Source organism: Amblyraja radiata, chromosome 22 (genome assembly GCF_010909765.2).
Source record: "Amblyraja radiata isolate CabotCenter1 chromosome 22, sAmbRad1.1.pri, whole genome shotgun sequence".
NCBI lineage: Eukaryota > Metazoa > Chordata > Chondrichthyes > Rajiformes > Rajidae > Amblyraja > Amblyraja radiata.
Genome location: NC_045977.1, coordinates 8,009,031 through 8,023,724, shown reverse-complemented (window position 1 = coordinate 8,023,724; position 14,694 = coordinate 8,009,031). Strand labels below are relative to the sequence as shown.

At 39.2% G+C, this 14,694-nt stretch overlaps 1 pseudogene; it reads right to left on the bottom strand.

Annotated features, from left to right (window-relative positions):
- Nucleotides 1-13,646: 13,646 nt before the first annotated feature.
- On the bottom strand, nt 13,647-13,788 carry LOC116986044 (annotated as a pseudogene).
- Nucleotides 13,789-14,694: the final 906 nt, after the last annotated feature.

Genomic DNA, 14,694 nt, shown 5'->3' with positions numbered 1-14,694 from the left:
ACTGGGGGGCTTCAATTATATGGATTGATGCAGAGGCTGTAGATTTCCCCCCTGCTGAGTAGAAGCATTAGAAGTGACCTTTATTTACAGTGGTTAGAATGTCCAGGCCGTATCGGGACGCAGCCAGGACAAGTGTGCGGTGGAGATGGTGATCTCCGGCTTGTCCTGGCAGCTCAGTCCTGGTCTCGGAGGAGGAGTTTAGGCAATTTCAGGATTTTACTTTGGAGTCACGTGAGAGACAACGTGAAGAACCCCGCTAGGACGCATGCGTGTCATATCGCTACACGCATTGCAACGAGTCACAGCAGGGGGAACGACGTTCCCCTTAGCGGCAAAATTTGAAAGCCAGGAACAGCAGGTAAGAAGACTCTGCGTTCCAGAATTTGAAAGTCGGGAACAGCAGGTAAGAGACTCTGCGTTCCTTCCACTTACCTTTTAGGTGGAGACATGGACCGGATCCACGAAGGCTGCGGGAACGCTGGCGGGGGAGAACCGCAGAATTGCGGGCAGCCGGCAGCAGCAGCAAACGGCACGCTGATCTCCCGTAATGGGAACAGCTGTGCCCGACTTCGCTCCCGACTTCGCTCCCACGCCGGCCCGGCTGGTCGGGAGAGGAGCAGCCGCGAGCGACCAGTGCCCGTGTGCATGGGGGTCGGTATGAGCGGCTGCAGGAGAAATTAAGCAGCCGCGAGCGACCAGTGCCCGTGAGCACCGGGGTCGGTTGGAGCGGCTGCAGCATGACGAGCAGCCGTGAGCGGCCGGTGCCCGTGAGCACCGGGGACGATTGTAGCGGCTGCAGCATGCAGAATAAAGAGCAGCCGGGAGCGGCCAGTGCCCGAGAGCATTGGAGCCGGTTGGACCGGCTGCAGGAGCAGTACCCCTTGTGGGGCTGCAGAGTGGAAATACTCCAAAGAGGCAAAGCCACAGTGGGCAACTAACAAGCCCACAGCAGTACTCCTTGTGGGGCGGCACAGAGTTTCTCACTCATCAGAGGGGAACACCGAGAGTCAATCCTGGGCTGGCTGCCGGAACTGGAATAGGAGAAGCCTCAAGAGTAACGGCTTCAGGAGCAGCCGCGATGGCCAGTGATCATGTGCATTGGAGCCGGTTGGGTGCCCGAGAGCATCGGGACCAGCTGGAGCGGCTGTTGGAGCAGGTAAGTGGCAGCTCCATGAGATGGAGACTAGTCACAGAGGGGCAGCTAGTAAGTCCTACAGCAGTACCTCTTCTAGGGCTGCACAGTGTTCTCCCTCGTCAGAGGGGAGTATAGGGGGTCAATTTTGGGCTGCACTTGAACAGGGGAGCAGAACATACCCCTAGTACACTTAGGGTGCAGATAACCTATGGGAAAACACTTACCATCAGGAAACTGCAAACCTGAATGTTCCCAGTATCAACCAAAACATGGTAGGGCAGGGAATTGAAACGAAAGAAAGTTCTAAGTCCTAACAGCGGGGCGGGATCAGTCGCACTATAAACAGAGACATGACACTAGATCACCAGGATGCACTAGCCTTATATGCTAACCTGGAACCTCCCAACCTCCAATATTAAAATTTGGAGGCATCTTATCTTAACAGGGAAAGATCTTCACATAGAGGGAACTCTGGGGCACATTAAGGAACGTCTTAAAAACTACTTCCTGGGAAATGTGCTACCCTCATCAGACACCGGCACGCCAACGACCACGGAGGATGCCGAAATAATAACACACCTACTAATAGTAACCAGGGAGGTTGGTGGGAGATAACAGATCCATCTGTATGCATAGAATTATTCTACCGACACTTAAAATTCAGAGTTATAAGGGTATACCTTAGAATTACTCGTTCCATTATCCTCCAGTTCAGCATGTACCGAACTGAATGTTCATGCTTAACGGGTAAGAATCAACTAAAGCGCATACTGAACTACAGTGCCCATATATTATAGGAGTTATGGAGGACATCCAACACGTATCACAGGAAAGAAACATCGTCTGCGGTCCACCGTTAACACAGTTCACATGGCAGTGACTTTGCCGTAAGAAAGGGTACAGCCTTTATGGAAGCTTGCAGGGAACTAAACCATCCATCAGACTGGTAGTAGAATAATTGGCATTAGGGGCTGTGTGACAGCCACATGATATCGGACCTTTACATAATCATAGTACAGAGCGTAACACGCGTCACTCAAGAAATTATGTGGGGTTCATTCTGACAGACGAATGAAGCAACCAACAGAGGCCACTATGGTACAGAAATGGTGGAACATACATTAGGCATTGTTCCTAACCAAACTCAGTTACCCGTCTATGGAACCACATGCTGATGGGCCTTGGATTGGGATGCTACTAATTCCATCTCCAGCTGAGGGGGAGATGGAATGCTCAGGAGGCATCACTACTAACGTTGGGCATATATACCTGGGGAAGTGAGAGCTAGTCATGGCTTTAAGTCATATTGTTTTGGGTTATATCACCAGTATGTTAGTCTACAAATATATACATATACAACACCACCGGGGTAGCATATGTCAACCATATGGGTAGAAACATATCGACACCATTTGACTATCTGGCCAACACTATTTGTGAATTGAATTGAATTGAATTGAATCCTTTATTGTCAGTCAGACCTTTCGGTCTGAACGAGATGTTGTTGCCTGCAGCCATACATGTAATAATAACAACACACAATAAACACAAACTAACATCCACCACAGTGAGTTCACCAAACACCTCCTCACTGTGATGGAAGCAATAGTCTTAGAGTTACTGTCTCTATTAATCTGGATTAATAGCGTATCCAGATAGAGATTGGATATCAGCTTCCAACTACCAGGGAAACTGAATTTAGTGGCAGACAACAGGTCACGCTAAGTCTAAAAACACTGTATGGATGTTGGATAAAATATGTATTGCTGGAACAGCTGGTATGGAACACCAGATAATGACCTATTCACATCCATGCTCTTACCAGTTATCAAATTATGTTCTTGGGAGCCAGAACCTGGGGCAGTGGTTCAGATGTATCTTTGCTGCTTGGGGGATCCTTTATGCATCCCTCCCTTTGCCTCATCAGTCGGGTATTTAGGAAGAAACTATAGACTCCACGTCTCGAATTTTGATAATACCTGATTGCCCTACGCAACCATGGGTACTGGTGATATCAACATGGGTCAGAACCATACATCACCATCCATCATAGACCTAAGTTACTGGGTCTTCCCGCCACAAGGTGAGTTATCCATGTCACTATTATATATTAACCTATTTATTTAGAGTTGTAAGCACCTCTTCTACACCTGGGACTGACGGATCGAATGCGGAATTATTTCAGCGGGTCACAGACAGTCCACCTAAACATCAGTACTTGGTATCATCTAGTAATGGGAAGTACTGTCACAACAATAATCATCACCCACAGATCTATGAACATCCCATCTGTTCTGGAATTCCTGGCAAGCCTCCATTACGATGAGAGGCTCAGTCATAGTGCCATCAACTGCGCCAGAAGTGCTCTGTCAACATACCTGTCGAAGGTAGAGAGCGGCATTCTGTTGGGACAAACCCTGGTAAACAAACTCATGAGGGGCATTTTTAAAATTAGTCCCCAAGAACCAGGTACTCCCAAATATGGGATGTGAGCATTGTACTGACCATTTTAAGAAACTGGTCTCCAGCTACAGCTCTGTTCCTACGGAAACTGACTATGAAAACAGTCATGCTGATGGTCCTGGTCATGCCACAAAGGGTCCAGTCACCACAGAAAATAAGGTTGGACAACATGATTAATTCATCTGGAATTTAAGGTTTACATCAGTGTAATAGTCATACAGAACAGACAGGGGTCAACATGCCTAAAAAACTGAATTCAGAGCCTACCCTACAGATAGTCGTCTCTGTATTATAACTCACTTACTATCATACATGAAGTATACTAAGATCATCAGAGGGAAGAAATGTCACTTTAATCAGCTACTAACAGCCATTCAAAACATCCAGACCATCTCTAGATGGCTAAAACAAGTCCTAAATAGGCTGGAGTGGACACTAGCATTTCAAATCTCACCCCACCAGGGCTGCAGCTACATTGGCAGCTATGAAGTTGGACGTACCAATGGACCTAATCCTCAAGACAGCAGGATGGTCAACGGAGGAATTTTCCAACGACTTTATAACAAACCAGTCATTGAACCTGGAACATTTGCAGAAACAAATTTAAGTTCTGTACTATAATATGCCCATAAATAGGGGCAATAATTGGTGTTAATATTTTTTTTTTGTTTTTTTTTTGTTTTGTTTTTTGTTTTATTAGAAGTAGACATATTATAAAGTATAGTTGCATATTATAGTAAAAAGACTTTTCATATACATCAGTCATACATTATTAAAATGTTCAATTATCAATTACTTCTGCTTCAAGTGTTTTTATTTTTTATAGAGAGAGAGAGAAAGAGAGGGTAGAAAGTTACAAATTAAAAAAAACAGAAAAACAGAGGAGGTGGAATGGGTTACCTGTAATACGTCAATGGAGATGGGTTCGTAGATTATAAAGTATAGCTTTTTATCTGATCCTGAGTTCAAGTTTCAGTTGGGTTCTCGTGCTGTGCCAATCTATCCCTTCAGATAGTTAAGGAATGGAGCCCAGATTTTATCAAAAATATCTTGTTTGTCCATTAAGACAAGTCTAATTCTTTCTAAGTATAGGGTCTCCGACATTTCCATAATCCACATATTAATTGTGGGGGTTGTAGGGCCTTTCCAAAATTTTAATATTAATTTTTTCCCGATTATTATACTGTAGTCGAGGAAATTTCTTTGGTTTGTTGTGAGTGTTAAACTTTGTTCTGATATTCCAAGTATTATTAATTTTGTGTTTGGGTCCAGTTTTGTATTAATCACTTCTGAAATTATTTCAAAAATATCAGTCCAGAAATGTTTAAGTTTTATACAGTTTGCAAACGTATGTGTTAAATTAGCCTCTAGATGTACACATTTATCACAAATAGGAGAGATTTGTGGGAAGATTCTATTTAGTTTTATTTTACAGTAGTGTAGTCTATGTAAGACCTTGAATTGTATTAAAGTATGTCTGGCATTTAATGAACATTGATGTATTTGTTGTAAACTTTCGTCCCACATATCTTTCGTTATAGGGTGACTTATTTCATTTTCCCATTTGTATCTATATGGTTCGGTCGGTGGTACCTCGTTGTTTAGAAGGGTGTTATAAATATAAGCTATTAGTTTTTCAGTATTAGGATGCTTGTTCAAACATTAATCAAGAATTTCTGATTCCCTACTCCTGTAGACTTGTGTATTAGATTTAACATAATCTCTAATTTGTAGATATCTGAAGAAATTATTTGAGTGCAGTCCATAATTCTGTTGTAACTCTTGAAATGAAAGAAAAGTGCCTTTCCCATAAAGATGTCCAATATTTTTGATTCCATAATTTTTCCATTGTGTGAAACCTTTGTCCATAAAGGATGATTTGAATGAAGGATTATTTACAATGGGAAGGCATAGTGGTATATTATTCAATTTTAAATCTTATTTTATTTGTTTCCAAATTCGTTTTCCACTATGTATTATGGGGTTTTCTTTATAGGTTTTTTTGTGCAGTTTTGTGGGGGCAAATATGATCGAACCTATTTCAAAAGGTAGACAGTCTTCCTTTTCCATCATTAACCAATCTGGTTGTCGATCCATTTCTTCCAGCCAGAAATTCATGTTTTTAATATGGACTGCCCAAAAATAAAATAAGAAATTTGGCAAAGCCAAACCTCCATTTATCTTTGACTTACATAAATGTTTTTTACTTATTCTATGATTCTTATAATCCCAGACAAAACTTGTAACAATGGAGTCGACTTTTTTGAAAAAAGTTTTTGGAATATATATCGGAATTAATTGAAATAGGTACAGCAGTTGCGGTAAAAAAATCATTTTTATAGCATTAATTCTCCCAAGCATAGAAATGGGGAGTGTTTTCCAGTATTGAATATTCTTATGTAGTTTATTCAGTAAGGGTGGGAAATTTAGTTTAAATAAAGAGGTATATGTCTTAGTTACATAGATTCCTAAGTATTTAAATTTATCTTTAACTATTTTAAAAGGGGATTGTTGTATTGTATGTAAATTGAATTTTGTTATTGGCATGATTTCACTTTTATTCCAATTAATTCTATATCCCGAAAACTGACCAAATTGAGTTATTAGATTTAATAAGTTTGGAATACTAGTTTCTAACTTTGTAATATATATTAGTACATCATCTGCATATAAGGACATTTTATTCCTTGTGTCTCTAGTATTGTATCCAAATATTCCTGGATGGTTTCTAACGCTTTCTGCTGGGGGTTCGATTGCAAGAGCAAATAATAGTGGGGATAGTGAACATCCTTGTCTACAGCCTCTAGTGAGATTAAATTTAGTTGATAACATTTTGTTTGTTAATATTCTGGCTGTTGGATTAGAATATAACAATTTAACCCATGTACAGTACTTCTCTCCTAGTTGAAAATTTTCCATCACCGAAAATAAATATGGCCATTCTACCTGGTCAAATGCTTTTTCAGCATCTAACAAAATAATTGCTAGATCTGCATTAGAAATTCTATTGGAGTATATAATATTAAATAATCTTCTCAGATTATAAAATGAATAACGTTTTGGGATAAACCCTGTTTGGTCGGGATGTATTAATTTACTGATCACTAAGCTCAATCTATTAGATAAAATTTTAGTTAATATTTTCTGATCAGTATTTAAGAGGGCTATAGCTCTGTATGAACCTGGGTCTTCAAGATCCTTGTCCGTTTTTGGTATGAGTATGATTGTAGATTCATTTAGAGTTTCTGGGAGTTTCTGTTGAGTGTAGGCGTATTTGTACATTGTCTGTAGGCGTGGGGAAAGCAAATCATAATTTTTTTTATAAAATTCAGAATTTAGAACATCAGGGCCTGCAGCCTTTCCGTTTTTTAAAGATTTGATTGACTCTTCGATGTCTTTTATCGTAATTTCAGCCCCTAGTAATTCTCTCTCTTTCTGATCTAGACCCGCAAACTTACAATTCTGTAAAAATGTTTCCATTCCCGTTGATTGTTTTGTTATTTTAGATGAATACAATTTTTGGTAGTATTGTAGAAATCTATCATTAATATCTTTAGGCAGTGTTAATGTTTCTCCCTTATCTGTTCTAATTTTGTATATTGTTTTTTCCCCGTCCAATTTGCGAAGTTGACGCGCTAGTAGTTTTTGTGGTTTATCACCAAATTCAAAATTTAATTGTTTTGTATGTTGATAAAGTTTTATAACTTGGTCTGAATATATCTTGTTTAATTTATATGCCAGTACTGCAATTTTATTGTGTTTTATCATGGATGGTGCTGCTGCATTTTCTGTGTATAATTGCTTTATTTCCATTTCCAGTTTCTGTTGTTTGGCCCTATTCTCTTTATTAAAAAATGATTGGGAAGAAATTAATGCTCCACGTACAAATGCTTTAAATGTTTCCCAAAGAAGGGAAGCAGAGATTTCAGGGCTGTCGTTAGCCTCAAAAAACATTTTAATCTGGTTTATTAGGTATTCATCACATAACTTATCTTTTAAGATTTGGGGATTAAATCTCCATTGTGACTGTGGCTCTACCATTCCGTTTAGTTTGATCATAAATGTTAGTGGAGCGTGGTCTGAGATTATGATGTTATGATATTGCGAGTTATAGGTAAATGGAATAAGTTTTGAACCTACTAAAAAATAGTCTATCCTTGAGTAAGTTTTATGTACTGGTGAGTAAAATGAATATTCTCGGCCCGATGGATTTTCAATTCTCCAAACGTCCTTAATATTAGTAGTATTAATGTATGAGTTTAAAACTTCACTTGATCGAGATTTTAGTTTTCTTTGAGTTGATGATCTATCCAAACAGGCATCCAATGTACAATTTAAATCTCAACCGATTATTAAGTTTTGTTGTGTACATTCTGGGATATTGTTAAGAATTCTCTTAAAAAACAGTGGGCTATCAAAATTTGGTCCATACACATTGAGGAGAGTCACCTTTTTAAAGTATAACTCCCCTATTATTACAATATATCTGCCTTCAGTGTCTTCTATCATTGATATATGTTTAAAGGGTATACCTTTACGAATTAATATTGCAACACCTCTAGATTTATGTGAGAATGAAGAGTGGTACGCATTAGCAATCCATTTTGCTTTCAATCTGTGTTGTGCTTCCTTTTTAAGATGTGTCTCCTGGAGAAATATTATATCTGTTTTCAATGATTTTAAATGGGCTAACACTTTGCCTCTCTTGATAGGTTCATTAATTCCCTTAACATTCCAACTACAGAATTTAATTCCCTCACCCCCAATTTTTATATTCATGTCTTGCATCTTGTGATTAAGTGGTAGAGCAGATGATTCAGCACACTCAACCCTACCTTATACTCGAACATCAGGTAGATGAATTTTAGGTCATGTCTGTTTTCCATCCGAACATATCTCCTTAAGTAAAATATGCAATTCCATTCCAAATACAAAATATAATATGATATAAAATAAAAAAAGTAATAGCAAATTGGATTAGTAAAGTGTGGAAAGTAAAAAGAAAAAGCAACTACAACTACAATTAGTGCAGTTAGTGATAGCCACCCTAATGTGGCTAAGCATCTATGGACTTCCGTAGCTTTTGGTTTATAAAAATACTAGCTTCGTACTTTCCTTGAAAGGAAAGTTTCCAATTCGATGCAAACAATTTGTGGGGGGGAAAGAAATAATGATTATATTCCATTAATGATATAATTAGTAGTCTCAAATTGAAATGTTAGTTTTGTATAATATAAACATTTATAAAAGAATAATCAAAAACAAAAACAAAAACATCAGAGAGAGAGCCACCATACATTTTTCATTGTAAAATATCTGAATCACACTTTACTTATGTTTCATACTTTTAGTTAATTCTTAAATAATCTAAATAATCTAATTATCAATAATTAGCGTTAGTTAGTATTCATGATTATTAATAGTTGTTAGAAGTTGTTAGAAGTTAGTACTAAAATGTAAGTATTATATATCCATTGCAGGATATTTACCCAAATCTTATTGCGAATTTTAGGCAACTCTTAAATATAATGGTTTAAAGTTTAGAGTTTAGAGTTCCATATCTTCTCTGCGAGATAGCAGTATCCAGGTAGGTGTTGAGTGTTGAATATTTTTCAATCTTTAATCTTGTCCTCGATGTTCTTGGCAAATTCAAATGCTTCTGTGTGCTTGATGAAGAAGTGTTCCTTATTTTCGTAACTAACTCTTAGTGTTGCGGGGTATAACAGTCCATATCACAAATTCTTTATGTTCTTCAGTATACTTCTTGTTTCTGTGAACAATGCTCTTTTCTTAGCAACTTCCACAGGATAATCTCTGAATATGCTAATCTTGTCTCCTTCATATACAAGATTTCTGCTTTTGCCAATTTTCCTCATCATGTCATCCAATACATGGTCATATTGGACCTTTACTATCATTGTTCTTGGAGGGTCGCCCACCTTTGGGGGACGTCTCGGCACTCTGTGCGCTCGGGCAAGTAATGGCGCCTGATCCAGGTTCAAAATTGTTTTCAGTACATCTGCAGCAAATTCACGGGGGTCACGAGTCCCCTCTCTGCCTTCCTGGATGCCCACGATTCTTAAGTTCTCACGCCTCTGTCGTCCCTCCAAGTCTGTACATTTTTCGGTTCTTTGACGCAATAACTTTGATAGGCGTTGGTTCTCAGTGATGAGTTGTTTTGTAGTTGCGGTGCTTGTCTCAGCAAGTTCCTCAAGTTCTTTTACAATCTTGTGGTGTTGGTTTAATGTCTGGAAGATAGGTTCAAGTTTAGAATCAAATCTGGATTCCATCATATTCAGTTTTTCATTTACTTCTTCAACATTTTGAGTCAAATTTCTTTCCATATCTAATTTCCAGTCTTCAAGGACTTTGTGTACAATCTCTGTAACATCTTCTTTGATTTGTTCTTTAATTTCTTTTTTAAACGATGTCAGCTCCTCTTTAACGTCCTGTCTAAGATTTTTAAGTTTCTCCTTAAGAAATGTTTTTAATTCTTCCATCTCAGTCTTTTTCTTCTTTGAGATGTCTTCTCGGGATGCTGTTAAACCTGAGGCCGAGGCTTCAGTTGGGCCTACCTCTTTAGTCTTGCCGGTTTTTGTCTTGGGGGAGTATGCTGAGTCGACATACTGCCGGTGTCGCGCGCCTGATGACGTCACGGGCCTATTGCAAAACAATCGGTGCCATTTTCTGCAGGTAGGATCTGTCTTTCCCCCCCGTTTTTTCGTTTTTTTTCACGGAGCTAGTTGGCGCGAGTCTCTCCTACTCCATAGCGCCACCGGAAGTCTGGTGTTAATATTTTTACTGTTGGATTTCAATATAGTTTTGATGTCCAATGATGTTAACTCTATTCTCCCCAAAAATCAAGGCAGATGTGATGCATGCACTCGTTCCACGGCAAGAAATCACAGAGCTTTAAAATCTTCACGTAGTCACTCACGTGACTCCGAAGTAAAATAGTAAGATTAAACGAGAACTTACCAGTTTGAAGTTTGATCTTTATTTTATGAGGAGGAACGTTGAGGGACTCCATGCCCTCCGCTCCCACCCTTGATCATAGTCTGAACTGGTATCTGTTGTCTAATCTTACTATGTTTAGTCATTACAGTTATCTGTGATTTCACACCGCTGCTTTGAAGAATGACACGCATGCGTCCTAGCGGGGTTCTTCACGTAGTCCCTCAACGTTCCTCCTCATAAAATAAAGATCAAACTTCAAACTGGTAAATTCTTGTTTAATCTTACTATTCTCCCTCCTTATCTGGTGGGGACCAATATTCTGGCAGGCAGGTTTGCTAATGATACACGAGTGGGTTTAAACTAAATGGTGGGGGGGAGGGGTTGACAAATTGGAAGTGTAAGGATGGAGTTAAAGGGGAAGAGAGTACAGGAAAAGTTACGAAGGACACACAAATTAATGGGACGGAAAGTTCAAGAAGGGATAAGAGAGTAAGGTCAGGTGAAATAGGAACCAGTGTGAGAGGGAAGGTGAATACTGAATTAAAAGTGTTATATATGAATGCACAAAGTAAAATAAATAAAGTGAATGAGCTTGAGGCTCAGTTAGAAATTGGTAAGTATGATGTTGTGGGAATTACAGAGACATGGCTGCAAGAGGATCAGAGCTGGGAATATTCAGGGGTATATGTCCTATCAAAAAGACAGACAGGTGGGCAGAGGGGGTGGGGTAGCTCTGTTGGTAAGGAATGAAATTCAGTCCCTTGCAAGGAGTGACATAGAATTGTAAGATTAAATGAGAACTTACCAGTTTGAAGTTTGATCTTTATTTTATGAGGAGTTACGATGAGCGATTACATGAAGAAGCCCCGCCAGTCCGAATGCGCGTCAATCTTCAAAGCAGCGGTGTGAAATCACAGATAACAGCAGTCGAAGTAACATAGTAAGACTTAGAGAAGACTAGAACTACCGAGTGATCTTTATGAGAGAGGGTAGGGAGCGGTGGGCACGTAATCGCTCATCATAACTCCTCATAAAATAAAGATCACACTTCAAACTGGTAAGTTCTCATTTAATCTTACTATTTTACTTCGGAGTCACATGAGTGATTCCGTGACGATTTCAAAGCTCTGTGATTTCATGCCGTGAGAAACGAGTCTACACAACCACAACTGCTTCATTGACAGATGAGGGAAACATTCATAATGAATAAATAATAGTAACTCCTCTCATCCGGGAGTAAACTAACCACTGAACCTAAAATAGAGTTGGCAAATACTCCTGGTCTGGCAATAGGTTATTATGAAATGTTCAGAAAGTTTGTTTGTTCGACCATCCTGCACCAGGATGTGGTCCAGCGGAACGTACATAACCTTTGCTGCTGATGTTGTAGCAGACCTGGTGGAGTGAGACTCGAAAAATATCAGTATCTACTCCTGCATGAGCCAAACCCCGTTTTAACCACCTGGAGATGGTCTGAACCAATACCTTTTTATAAAGTCTTTGTAATTACAAACATTGCTAGTTAAGAGCCTCTAAGGCTCTTCGTGACCTTGACATATTGTTGTATATGTGTGACCATACACAAGCGAAGGTCCATGGGGTATGCCATGGAATTAATTTGAGACCTCACGTCTGCTCTGCTAAACTAACCATTAAAATATAATATTATTTGCAGATGTAACCATCTTGTCCAGTCACAATATGTAGTGACTGAACCCGTTGCGCTGAGATCAGCGCCATGAGGATAACTACCCTATGAGAGCCGAGCCAAAGCTAAGGATGTAGCTGGAGCCCCCTGGTGCAATGGTGTTAATACCATGTCAAAATCCCATACTGCCCTGTGCTTGTCCTGGGAGAACTTGTGTGAAAGATATCCTCTATAAACTCTGGATCAGAGGGTGAAACCCAACAGAGTGAATCCCGTTTTCTGCAGCAAAGATGATGGGAAGACATGTTGGGCACAGTTAATGGTCTTATAACTTAATTTATTGTCAAAGACCCATTTGAAACAAACTCCAAGATGTCAGCTATCTGTACCGTATAAGATGTAACATTAGCATTCAAACAAAACGCTTCCCATTTCCTGAAGAGGAAATGTAATGCTTATTTTTTTTGGTGCTATCCCTGCACTCTGCAGTGAGCACAAATGTGGATCGGTCTGACAATCCGAGCCGCAAGAGCAGTCTACTCAGAATCTATAAGTGAATGAATTGATTTTATCATGCAGAGGCTGGTTTCCTGAGCCAGAGGCTGAACCAGCAAAGTTTTAGTTTATAATATAACTGAAATTTTACTGACCAGACTACTGGGGCAATGCTGAATACTGTCCGTTCACCATTATGACTTTGGTAGCTTCAGCTGGTAATAGCGTAATGTCTGTCACAAAGCCCTACATGGCACTTGAGAGATTACTACTTTGCGTGATGTAAGCTCCCCTATTTGCACTGCTGAATCCCAGCTACTATATTGCCAATTACACTTGATGAATAGAAGGCTGCTTTATCACAACAAGATTGTTACAGGCTCCTATGAATTCCAATCTCTTACACCAGGGCGGTGTCACAGACTAATTAATAGTTAAAGGTAAATCCCAATGATGAAAAAGTCTAGTTGGTATCACCTTAATTTTCTTAAACATAGTTTGGCTGAAACTGTTGATTTTAGCAACATACAGCGTTAGAATATCCTCCAGACAAGACATAACAAATGTTTTTGAGCTCTGAGCAGTCCAAGCATTGGTTTTAGAAATCTGGTAAATAACCTGGGAACTGAAGTTAACTCATTTTGCAATGTTTTTATCATTGCCTTTATCCAGATAAATTTCAAATGTCTCCGTTGATCTCTGTAAATGGGAGCATCCTAAGGAAATCGGACGCAAAGTTTCCTATTCTGAAAAATGTATACTGCACATGTGAGTTAAACGACATTCTGCATCTTTTTCACAATTAACAGGCCACGCCTGTGAATTCCGTACCTGCTCGAGCAACAACTCTGGCTCGATTTCCGAGCCTGTCCCGAAAACCAATCCTGGCCATAATACTGAGCCTGCCTCGAAAGTCAACTCTGGACATAGTTCTGAGCTTGCCTGTAAAGACAAATTTGGCCCAATTCTGTGCTTGGAACCCTAGTATTGTACAGTTTTACATGGTTAGATGCCATAACCATTTGTGTGTTGTAAGGCCACTAGGGCCCCTTTCATCCTTACCAAGGGGAATGCTACTTTCATACAACACAAAAACTAAACACATGTTATCATTATCATTTGTACAAAAAACAAGTGTAAATATTACCAACTTGTAGATGGTCCCATATTTTTCCTGAGCCCGACTTGTGTCTCGGATTGAAGACCTCTGTCCAGCTTTCATGCTGCCACCAACTTCAGTGAACTGCTTACTGCCAATGGAGGCGTGGGGTGTGTTGTCGCCACAACGATGAAGCTTTGCTCGTCATTGGTACCTTGATTGCTCCGACAGCTTTTGCTTCCTTATCCAGGGTTTACCTATTGAATAGGTCTTACCTGAAGAGCAGATTCGGCGGCTGGTCTTTCATGTCACCCCTGATAGCGCTGTTTATTCCCGGCACTTATAGCATGAGGGGAACTCTGGCCCCTTCCGGGTTTTCTGCCACCTTCATTTGTAATATATTTTTTTATTAAAGGTAATCAATTACAATGCTTCAAACAACTTTATATCAAATTAATTCAATTTGCATTAAGTAAAACACTAGTAATACTTATCTACTGTTTTTTTAGAAATAATGATAGAGAAAGAATAGAGGAAGAATAAATCATTAAGAGAGTGATTAAATAATAATTTGATTATATATAGGAAAGAAAAGAGAAACGAAAAAAAAAAAAAAAAAAAAAAAAAAAAAAAAAAAAAAAAACATTTTTAGTGACCACAATATGTATTATTAATAACACTACTACAAGTGATAGTATCAATAAAGACATATATGTAATTCCAATATAAAAATGAATTATTCTCACCAAATCCCGCAGGGTGCACGTCGAGCTGTGTTGCCAAGAACAGCTACTTCTCTAAATACTGTATATATGGAGACCATATCTGTTCAAAAGAATTATACTTGTCCAATAGGACAAATCTAATTCTTTCCAGATGTAACGTCTCCATCATCTC